Raw genomic sequence first — 8,377 nt, 5'->3', positions numbered from 1 at the left:
AGCTTCCCAACTATTGAGTTTTGGGGACTCAGACTGAGCTACTGCTGGCTTCCTTGCTCCTCAGCTTACAGATGGCCTATTGTGGGACTTCACTTTGTGATCATGTGAGTCAATTCTCCTTAACAAACTCCTTTTCTTTCTTTTTTTTTTGAGATGGAGTTTCGCTCTTGTTGCCCAGGCTGGAATGCAATGGCATGATCTCGGCTCACTGCAACCTCTGCCTTCTGGTTTTAAGCGATTCTTCTGCCTCAGCCCCGAGTAGCTGGGATTACAGGTGCCTGCTGCCACTCCCAGCTAATTTCTCTATTTTTAGTAGATACGGGGTTTCACCATGTTGGCCAGGCTGGTCTCGAACTCCTGACCTCGTGATCCACCTGCCCTCAGCCTCCCAAAGTGCTGAGATTACAAGTGTGAGCCACTGCGCCCAGCCCAAAAAACTCTTTTTTATATATAGATATATCCTATTAGTTCTGTCCTTCTAGAGAACACTGACTAATACACTTCCTCATGATCAGTAATTTGTACCTTACCTTCTGGGGCTTTCAGGGACTTGAGTCTAGTTATAAATTTAGGAAAGAGAGAGATGGTGGGGGTGAGTCCTGCAGAGGATTATTACAGGATCTTTAGACAAGGGGGAACCAGTCTTCTCAGATGATGGAAGGGTTGCTTCTACTAGCAAAAAAGATTCAGCAGAACTTGGGGTTCAAGTTCCCAGCTTCACTGGAATCCCCCCATATATCCCCTTCGTGGTTCTCAGGGTCCCTCTCCTTCCCAATCAGTACCCTTACTTTAACAAAAGAGGTACTGCATGGCTGCAAATTCAATTTGCCTTGTAATTCAGCTACCCACAAAATTAGACTTTGGATTTAGTTTCCCTGTGGCTACAGGAGATTAGGGTTTCTTTCAGGGCAGTCATTGGAGCTTCCAGATTCTTAATGTGAGCCTTGAGCTGGAAATTTGAAGTCCCGAGCTCATCATTTTCTTTCCTTATGTTCTCCAGCCCAGTAAGAAGCATGTTCTCCTTATTTTCATTAAAAGGATCTACAGCATCAAATTCTTAGTAACCTAGAGCCTAGCTTTCTGTAAAACTTGATTACAGGTCTCTAAAGGTAATAATTTTACATTACTGTCTTGTCATTGCAGGACATAAAGTATCAGTGCCCTCTTTACCTCTGGAAATAGGCTCATTAATGCCTGTAAATCTAATCAGATCAGAAAATCAATTCTAGATAAGCCAGAACCAATTCAAAGAAATCATCCTAAGATTCTGCTCTTCTGGAACTACTCTGAGTACTGGGTTTTTTTTTTTTTTTTTTTTTTTAAGTGCCATAATTGACCTTTCAGTGAGAGAATTCTCCCGGTTGAGTTTAAATTCAGAGAGAGCAGGCTCCAGACACCCAGCACAGACTGAGTGTCCTCTGGCAAGGCTGATCCAAGAAGGCCTTCACTTTGTTTACCCTCCTTCCCTCAGAACATCTTGAGTTTCTCCTTTAGGCTTTGACAAAATAGTTGAGTCTAAATTCTATAAATATAGGTTACTGAGAAGATTGTTTTGCCTGGGAACATTTTTTAAAGTCCCAAGTGTTAATAGGTGGTGTTGTAATAATCTCCTGTGTCCTATTAATTTCTGAGGTTCTGAAAGAACCACACTTATTCTTAGGAGAGACGTCTGATCTTGAAGGTACTGAAGAAACCCCAGCTTTATCCAGGTATCGAGGACCTCTCTGAAGGACTCTGAGCAGAATTTAACATTGAGGAGTGATTTCTTTAAATTTTAATTTTATTGAAGAAATTTGGCTCTTCCTGTTCTCCACGATGGTACAGGATCAAGGTGAAAAGAAGATCCCCACGCGGGAACTTCACATCCACAAACTCACCTCAATATCTGTGTGGGGAGGGTAGAGACAGACTGACCTGAGCAGCTCACAGGCCAGACCCCCGTGTTTTCCAAAGCCAAGTACAGCATCAGATCCTTCAGCATCAGGAGAAATGAAGAGATTGCTGTCCACTGTACACTCTGAGGGGCCAAGGCAGAAACAATCCTGGAGAAAGGTCTAAAGGTGCAGGAATATGAGTTAAGAAAAGAAAAAAATAACCCCTCAGACACTAGAAACTTTGGTTTTGGGATCCAGAAACACACTGATATAGGTATCAATATGACTCAAGCACCAGTATCTATGACCTGGACTTCAATGTGGTGCTGGATAGGCGAGGTTTTAGCATCGCAGACAAGAAGTGTGGGACAGGCTGCACTGGGGACAAACAGAGTCAGCAAAGAGGAGGCCATGCAATGGTTCCAGCAGAAGTGTGATGGGATTATTCTTCCTGGTAAATAAGTTCCCATTTCTACCCAAAAGGGCAATACAAAGTTTTCAGTGGGGAAGCAGGAGGAAAGGAAAAGAAACATAAACTTTAATTCACAGGGCAAGATGTGTATATATATATAATTTTCAGACAGGGTCTCATTCTCACCCAGGCTGGAGTGCAGTGATGCAATATCGGCTCACTGCAACCTCAGCCTCCTGGGCTCAAGTAATCCTCCCACCTCAGCCTCCTGAGTAGCTGGGACTACAGGCACACACCACCACGCCTGGCTAATATTTTTTGTATTTTTTGTAGAGACGGGGTTTTGCCATGTTACCCAGCCTGGTCTCAAACTCCTGGGCTCAAGTGATCCACCCGCCTTGGTCTCCCAAAGTGCTGAGATTATAGGCGTGAGCCACCGTGCCTGGCCAATAATTTTATTTTGGACTCTAGTTCCCATTAAACGTTAACTTAAAAATTTTGGAGTTTGGGTTCATTGGACTGAATTTAAAAAGTTAACTTTTAGGACTTGAATTTTTCTTGGGTATTTGATAGCAGCAGGGATTTTTATATTCAAATTTGGGCCCTCTCTATTTGTTAGAATTTTATTATTGGAGCATCTTTTTGTTGTCATTTAATTCATTGCAGAACCGATGATGGGCAGCATTACATAGGGCGGCTGGATGTAATTTTAGATGGAAAACAGAATAAGCTTTGGTACAACTTGACCTTAGAGCATGTGGCAAATTGTATTTTATGAAATTGGCCTTGAGTGAAATAAGCCAGACACAAAAGGACAAGCACTGTATGATTTCACTTTTATGAGGTACAAAGAATAGCGAAACTCCTAGAGACAAAAAGTAGAGTGGGGTTGCCAGGGGCTGGAGCCAGGGAGGAGTAGGGAGTTACTGTTGAATGAGTACAGAGTTCAACTTGGGAAGGTGAAATTCTGGAGAGAGAGAGAGAGAGAGTGGTGATGGTACACAGTAATGCAAATGTACTAAATGCTACTGCACTGTGCATCTAAAAATAGTTATAATGGCAACTTTCATGAAGATTTCACCACAATTTTAAAAAGGAAAAAAATAGCCACAACAATATTTCCAGTCCCACATGCTCTTCCAAAACCTTGCCACTCTCCCATTAGGAGTAAGAGTCTCTCTTCCTAACAGAGGACAGCAGCAGTGATGCTGTGTGGATTCTGAGACCCAGTCATGAAAGACGACGCGGCTCCTGCCTGGTTCTCTCTTCATTTCAACATGGACCTTTGGAGCCCTGAGCTAAGCTGAAGCCACCCTGCAGGAGAGACCATGTGGGACGATCACATAGCAATAGAGAGAGCTGCCCAAGGAGCCCAGTTGTGCGAGTCTTCCTGGTTCACGTGCCAGGCATACGAGTGAGGAAGACATCACACCGACTACAGCCCTGGCCGCTGACAGAGAGACCCCGAGTGAGAACTGCCTGCTGAGCCCAGTCAACCCCACAGTTGTGAGAGACAATAATCATAGATTTTTTTTCTGACACTAAATTTGGTGTAGTTTATTATACAGCAATAGACAACTGGAACACAGCCCATTTAATTTTTGTTTTAAGACAGGGTCGCGCCTGTAATCCCAGCACTTTGGGAGGCCGAGACGGGTGGATCACGAGGTCAGGAGATTGAGACCATCCTGGCTAACACGGTGAAACCCCATCTTTACTAAAGATACAAAAACTAGCTGGGCGAGGTGGCGGGCACCTGTAGTCCCAGCTACTCGGGAGGCTGAGGCAGGAGAATGGCGTAAACCCGGGAGGCGGAGCTTGCAGTGAGCTGAGATCTGGCCACTGCACTCCAGTCCGGGCGACAGAGCGAGACTCCGCCTCAAAAAAAAAAAAAAAGACAGGGTCCCATTCTGTCACCCAGAGTGCAGTGGTGCAATCACATTTCATTGTAGCTTTGATCCCTTGGGCTCAAGCAACTCTCCCACCTCAGCCTCCTGAGGAGCTGGAACTACAGGCACGTGCCACCATGCCTGGCTAATTTTTAAAACTTCTTTTGTAGAGATGAGGTCTTGCTATGTTACCCAAGCTAGTCTCAAACTCCTGGGATCAAGAGATCCACCTGCCTCAGCTTCCCAAAGTGCTGGAATGACAGGCATGAGTCACCAGCCCCAGCCCCATTTAACTAATGTTTTCATCTAACCCATTCATTTTCATGGTCACTCGACCTCAAGAGCCTTCTTGGGGTAAAGTGGACGCTGCCTGCCAGCAGTCCCAGGAGGATACTCTGAAGCCATTCAGTGTCAGAAGGTGGGAGCAACACCTCCTAGGTTGTTTGCCATTTCTTCTTTCCTGAAGGGGGCTGCCACATCCTTGGCTGGTGGCACACTTGATAGAGGACTCCAATGCATTGGGAGAACAAACAGCTGGAGGCTGTTATGGGGACGCTAGTTCCCCACTTCTTAGTTTCCTGTGGAAACTTTTATCTAGATACCCCACTACTGGCCTTTCTCCCAGCCTCCCTCAATCTTCTTCTCAGAAGTGACATCTGGTAGGTGAGTCTGAGAGAACGATCTGGGCATATTGATCCAGCCCCTTCCTCCCGTCTTTTGCTGTGGTTGACATCTCTGCTGTACAGTATAAAGCATTCGCCCAGCTGGGCCTGGGGCTGGGGACTGCCTAATTCATAAGTTAAGCCTGTATAAGCCAAGTTGGCTGTAGTTATTTTAACAACTCCAGAGACAATAAAAGTGGTATTGTAATTTCCATCTGCCAAGCTCCTGTGTCTATCTCAGAATAGCTGAAAACTCAGGAGGGTGGAAAAAAGGATGTAAATTCTTTGTCTTTGCTCCAGCCTCTCTCTGCCTTTCATTATCTCCTTTTCAGTCACTTGTCAAATCTGGCGTTAAAGTTATTTGTAGACTTCTCATAGGTCACTACTGCGTCGCATAGGTAGTCCTCAACTTTAATGATTGTGCTTTAAAACGACCTAAGCACCCTTTTCACACTCTACACTGACACTTCTAAACTGAGTGTTACATGTCAGCTTCAGGCTCTCATGCATCAGCTGGCAAAAATGAACATTCCCAGCTATCCACAGCAGACTTGCTTGCCAGCCAGCTGCTCTGTTCTATGGTTTCATCACTTTCATTGGTATGGCAGTTTGGGGACAATTATTTAAATACTTTATTATATTTGCAGTGATTGTTTTATTAAAAAAGTAAAGTGGAGAAATGAAAATATTCATGCTTGTGACAAAAAAAAATGAAGACCTCATAAAACTTGATGCAGTCGAGGCAAAGATGGAGATCATTTGGCATGCTGAATGCTAGGGATGGAACCTCGATTTGGGTATTTGTTTTATTTATAAGGGGTGACTTTTGTGTTTAACTGTGACAAGAAAGAATAAAGTGAACAAATTATATAGAACATAATGTATAGTCAGGGTTCTCCAGAGAATCAGAGCCAACAAGATGTGTATCCTGAGAGAGTAGCAGAGGCTTATTTTAAGGAATTAACTCATGTGATTGTGAGAGCCAGCAAGTCCAAAATCTGCAGTCCAGTCTGAAGGCCACCAGGTTGGAGACCCAGGAAAGAACCAGTGTCACAGTTCAAATCTAAAGGCCGCCTATTGACAGAATTCTTTCTAATTCAGAGGAGGTCAGTAGTTTGTTCTACTCAGGCCTCAACTGACTGGATGAGGCTCACCCACATCATGCAGGACAATCTGTTTTCCTCAAAGTCTACTGATTTGGTCGGGCATAGTGGCTCAAGCCTGTAAAGCAGGTGGATCATTTGAGGTCAGGAGTTTGAGAGCAGCCTGGCCAACATGGTGAAACCCTGTTTCTAGTGAAAATACAAAAATTAGCCAGGTGTGGTGGTACATGCCTGTAATCCCAGCTACTCAGGAGGCTGGGGCATGAGAATCACTTGAACCCAGGAGGTGGAGGTTGCAGTGAGCTGAGATCGCACCACTGCACTCCAGCCTGAGTAACAGAGTGAGATTTCATTAAAAAAAAAAAAAAAGTCCAACTACTTAAATGTTAATCTCATCCAAAACACCCTCACAGAAATATGTAGAAAATGTTCCATCACATGCATATCTGGGCACTATGGCCCAGCCAAGTTGACACACAAATTAACCACCACATATGGTGGAAATAGAGCTTCAAGATGATGTTCCAAAGGCAAGCAATATTATACTTTTAAAATCTCTGGGAATATACCCCTTTTGGATATTATTTTGAAATCCTTGGAAATATGCAATTTTTTGATACTTCAGTGTAGTTTTAAGGAGGAGAAAATTAAGGGACTGCCTATAAACTCATTGAGGAAAGGTGTTATGTCTTTATAACAGGAACGAGATTGGCAGCAAACAACTGTATACCTGACTAACAGTGACCTGAACAAATAAGGCATAATTTTCTCACTTTATAAGAAGCCTGGAGGTAAGTGGCTGCTTGTATTGGTTCAGAAGCTCAGTGGTGTTGGGACTGACACCACTGTGATTCTCTTTGCCTTTCCCCCAAAGTTTCAAGATAATGGCTGCATCCACATTCAAGGAAAGAAGAAGAAAGTGCTGCAGTTCCGTTTTATTGGGAAAATCTCACCAGATTATGCTTATATCTCACTGGCTAGAACCATGTCACATGGCCACCCTAGCTGCAAGGGAGGCCGGGTAAGCGAGTATTTATTTGGCTACATTACTGCTTTGAACAAACTCAAGATTCTATTAAGGAAGAGACAAGTGAGATAGATTTTGAATAGATGGCAAATCATGTCTGCTATAGTCCTATGTATCTTTTATCCTTGATGCCTGCTCAGGACTTAGAATACAACGTCTATCAATAGAAGGTACTCAATAAATATTTATTAATTAAAAAGGTAGAAAAAGAAGCAAAACTTGATTTTTTTTCTCTCATTCTCTGTGAGATTCTTTCATCAGATGGCAATATTGAATTTTTTTCCTAATTTCCATATAATTGCTCACCTTTCTATTGGATAATATTAGGTTGGAGCAAAAGTAATTGCGGTTTTTGCCATTCGAATAGCAAACACTGCAATTACTTTTGTACCAACCTAATAAACACCAACTGTCATTTATTGCATGTTTACTACATGCCAGGCACTAATCTAAGTACCTTATGTATGCTAACTTTAATCTTTAATATAACCCTGGTAGGTAAGTAGTATTATTGTCCTATATCATAGATAAGGAAACTGAGGCACAGAGAGATTAAGTAACTATAGCTTGTTTCAGATCACACAGCTGGAAAGTGGCATAACTGGGTTAGGAATAGAGTTGGCAGATTTAGCAAATAAAAATTACAAGATGTCCAGTTAAGTTTATGTTTTCAATAAACAGTTTCGTTTTTTTTTTGTTTTTGTTTTTGTTTTTGAGACAGAGTCTTGCTCTGTCACCAGGCTGGAGTGCAGTGGGGCGATCTCGGCTCCCTGCAACCTCTGCCTCCCAGGTTCAAGCAATTCTCCTGCCTCAGTCTCCCAAGTAGCTGGGACTACAGGAGTGCGCCACCACGCCCAGCTAATTTTTGTATTTTTTTTTAGTTGAGACGGGGTTTCATCATGTTGGTCAGGATGGTTTCGATCTCTTGACCTCATGATCTGCCTGCCTGGGCCTGCCAAAGTGCTAGGATTACAGGCATGAGCCACCGCACCTGGCCCGATAAACAGTTTTTTAGTATAAATATGTCCCATGCAATATTTGGAAGCTACTTATGCAAAAACATTATTCATTGTTTATCTGAACTTTGCATTTAACTGAATGTCTTGTATTTCATCTGGTAACCCTAGTTAAGAACCCAGGCAGTGTGACTTCAGAGCCTGTACCCTTAGTCACAACTTCATACTCCCTTTCCTGAGGTATAAGGTTAATCTTTATCTATTATAACCTATAATTATCCTTTGTATTTACTTGTTTACTTATTTAGTACCCATGCCCCTCCCTACAATATAAGCTCCATGGGGGAAGGGAGCTATTTGTCTAGTTCGTTGCTGAATCTTCTGTGGCTGGAACAGTGCCTGGTACAGAGTAGATGCCCAATAACTTCTTGTTAAAGAAATGAAGATGATGTCT

At 43.0% G+C, this 8,377-nt stretch overlaps 1 pseudogene; it reads left to right on the top strand.

Moving 5' to 3' along the window:
• Positions 1–1,815: 1,815 nt before the first annotated feature.
• Positions 1,816–2,336, top strand: LOC117062930 (annotated as a pseudogene).
• Positions 2,337–8,377: the final 6,041 nt, after the last annotated feature.

The sequence above is a fragment of the Trachypithecus francoisi genome, unplaced genomic scaffold (genome assembly GCF_009764315.1).
Source record: "Trachypithecus francoisi isolate TF-2019V2 unplaced genomic scaffold, Tfra_2.0 Lachesis_group17, whole genome shotgun sequence".
Lineage (NCBI taxonomy): Eukaryota > Metazoa > Chordata > Mammalia > Primates > Cercopithecidae > Trachypithecus > Trachypithecus francoisi.
Note: the sequence above shows the minus strand (reverse complement) of the source record. Positions and strands in the feature narration are given on the sequence as shown.